General features: G+C 39.8%; 1 long non-coding RNA gene across 3 annotated transcripts; it reads right to left on the minus strand.

Annotated features, from left to right (window-relative positions):
- Positions 1–1,344: 1,344 nt before the first annotated feature.
- On the minus strand, positions 1,345–2,353 carry LOC127931209 (uncharacterized). Of its 3 annotated transcripts, none has more exons than XR_008140374.1 (3): positions 2,055–2,353; positions 1,713–1,772; positions 1,345–1,619 (listed from the first exon to the last, which is right to left on the minus strand). It is a non-coding gene; the product is annotated as an uncharacterized LOC127931209 (long non-coding RNA). The 3 variants fall into 3 exon arrangements; XR_008140373.1 differs by having other exon boundaries at positions 1,345–1,559; positions 1,683–1,772; XR_008140375.1 differs by having other exon boundaries at positions 1,345–1,559; positions 1,683–1,742; positions 2,025–2,353.
- Between the last annotated feature and the right edge of the window lie 403 nt (positions 2,354–2,756).

The raw sequence follows: 2,756 nt of genomic DNA on the forward strand, positions 1-2,756 counted from the left end.
TTCCAACAGTCTTGAAGGAGTTCCCACTTGTTGGCTGCTTTTCAATTTACTCTGTGGTTCAACTCATTCCAAACCATCTCAATTGGGATGAGGTCGGGTGCTTGTGGAGGTCTGGTCATCTGATGCAGCACTCCATCACTCTCCTTCCTGGTCAAATAGCCCTTACACAGCCTGGTAGTGTGTTGGGACATTGTCCTGTTGAAAAACAAATTATAGTCCCACTAAGCGCAAACCAGATGGAATGGCGTATCACTGCAGAATGCTGTGGAAGCCATAATGGTTAAGTGTGCCTTGAATTCTAAATAAATCACTGACAGTGTCAGCAGAAAAGCATCCCCACACCATCACACCTCCTCCTCCATGCTTCACAGTGGGAACCACCCATGCTGAGATCATCTGTTCACCTACTCTGAGTCTTACAAAGACACGATGGTTGGAACCACAAATCTCAAATTTGGACTCATCAGACCAAAGGACAGATTACCACCAGTCTAATGTCCATTACTCATGATTCTTGGCCCAAGCAACTATCTTCTTCTTATTGGTGTCCTTTAGTAGTTGTTTCTTTGCAGCAATTAGACCATGAAGGCCTGATTCACACAGTCTCCTCTGGACAGATGATTTTGAGATGTGTCTGTTACTTGAGCTATGTGAAGCATTCATTTGGCCTGTTATTCTGATGAACTTATCCTCTGCAGGTCTTCTGGGTCTTCCTTTCCTGTGGCGGTCCTCATGAGATTTCTGAGGCTGGTAACTCTAATGAACTTATCCTCTGCAGCAGAGGTAACTCTATGTCTTCCTTTCCTGTGGCGGTCCTCATGAGAGACAGATTCATCATAGAGTTATATTTTTTTGCGACTGCACTTGAAGAAACGTCCAATGTTCTTGTAATTTTCAGGATTGACTGACCTTCATGTCTTAAAGTAATGATGGACTGACCTTCATGTCTTACAGTAATGATGGACTGACCTTCATGACTTAATAAAGTAATGATGGACTGACCTTCATGTCTTACAGTAATGATGGACTGACCTTCATGTCTTAATAAAGTAATGATGGACTGACCTTCATGTCTAATACAGTAATGATGGACTGACCTTCATGTCTTAATAAAGTAATGATGGACTGACCTTCATGTCTTAATAAAGTAATGATGGACTGACCTTCATGTCTTAATAAAGTAATGATGGACTGACCTTCATGTCTTAAAGTAATGATGGACTGACCTTCATGTCTTAAAGTAATGATGGACTGACCTTCATGTCTTAAAGTAATGATGGACTGACCTTCATGTCTTAAAGTAATGATGGACTGACCTTCATGACTTAATAAAGTAATGATGGACTGACCTTCATGTCTTAAAGTAATGATGGACTGACCTTCATGTCTTAAAGTAATGATGGACTGACCTTCATGTCTTAAAGTAATGATGGACTGACCTTCATGTCTTAAAGTAATGATGGACTGACCTTCATGTCTTACAGTAATGATGGACTGACCTTCATGTCTTAAAGTAATGATGGACTGACCTTCATGTCTTAAAGTAATGATGGACTGACCTTCATGTCTTAAAGTAATGATGGACTGACCTTCATGTCTTACAGTAATGATGGACTGACCTTCATGTCTTAATAAAGTAATGATGGACTGACCTTCATGTCTTACAGTAATGATGGACTGACCTTCATGTCTTAAAGTAATGATGGACTGACCTTCATGTCTTAAAGTAATGATGGACTGACCTTCATGTCTTACAGTAATGATGGACTGACCTTCATGTCTTACAGTAATGATGGACTGACCTTCATGTCTTAAAGTAATGATGGACTGACCTTCATGTCTTAATAAAGTAATGATGGACTGACCTTCATGTCTTAATAAAGTAATGATGGACTGACCTTCATGTCTTAATAAAGTAATGATGGACTGACCTTCATGTCTTAAAGTAATGATGGACTGACCTTCATGTCTTAAAGTAATGATGGACTGACCTTCATGTCTTAATAAAGTAATGATGGACTGACCTTCATGTCTTAAAGTAATGATGGACTGACCTTCATGTCTTAAAGTAATGATGGACTGACCTTCATGTCTTACAGTAATGATGGACTGACCTTCATGTCTTAAAGTAATGATGGACTGACCTTCATGTCTTAAAGTAATGATGGACTGACCTTCATGTCTTAAAGTAATGATGGACTGACCTTCATGTCTTAAAGTAATGATGGACTGACCTTCATGTCTTAAAGTAATGATGGACTGACCTTCATGTCTTACAGTAATGATGGACTGACCTTCATGTCTTAAAGTAATGATGGACTGACCTTCATGTCTTACAGTAATGATGGACTGACCTTCATGTCTTACAGTAATGATGGCTGTTGTTTCTTCACTTATTTGAGGTGTTCTTGCCATAATATGGACTTGGTCTTGTAGCAAATAAGGCTGTCTTCTGTATACCACCCCTACCTTGTCACAACACAACTGATTGGCTCAAATGCATTAAGAAGGAAAGAAATTCCACAAATGAACTTTCAACAAGGCACACCTGTTAATAATTGAAATGCATTCCAGGTGACGACCTCATGAAGCTGGATGAGAGAATGCCAAGACTCTGCAAAGATGTCATCAAGGCAAAGGGTGGTTCATTTGAAAAATCTCAAATATGAGAACGTGTGTCAAAAACTTTTGACCGGTACCATATGTGTTCCGCGTGGTGCCCTACTTCCTACATGTCCCATAGGGCTCTGGTCAAA

The sequence above is a fragment of the Oncorhynchus keta genome, chromosome 7, assembly GCF_023373465.1.
Source record: "Oncorhynchus keta strain PuntledgeMale-10-30-2019 chromosome 7, Oket_V2, whole genome shotgun sequence".
Lineage (NCBI taxonomy): Eukaryota > Metazoa > Chordata > Actinopteri > Salmoniformes > Salmonidae > Oncorhynchus > Oncorhynchus keta.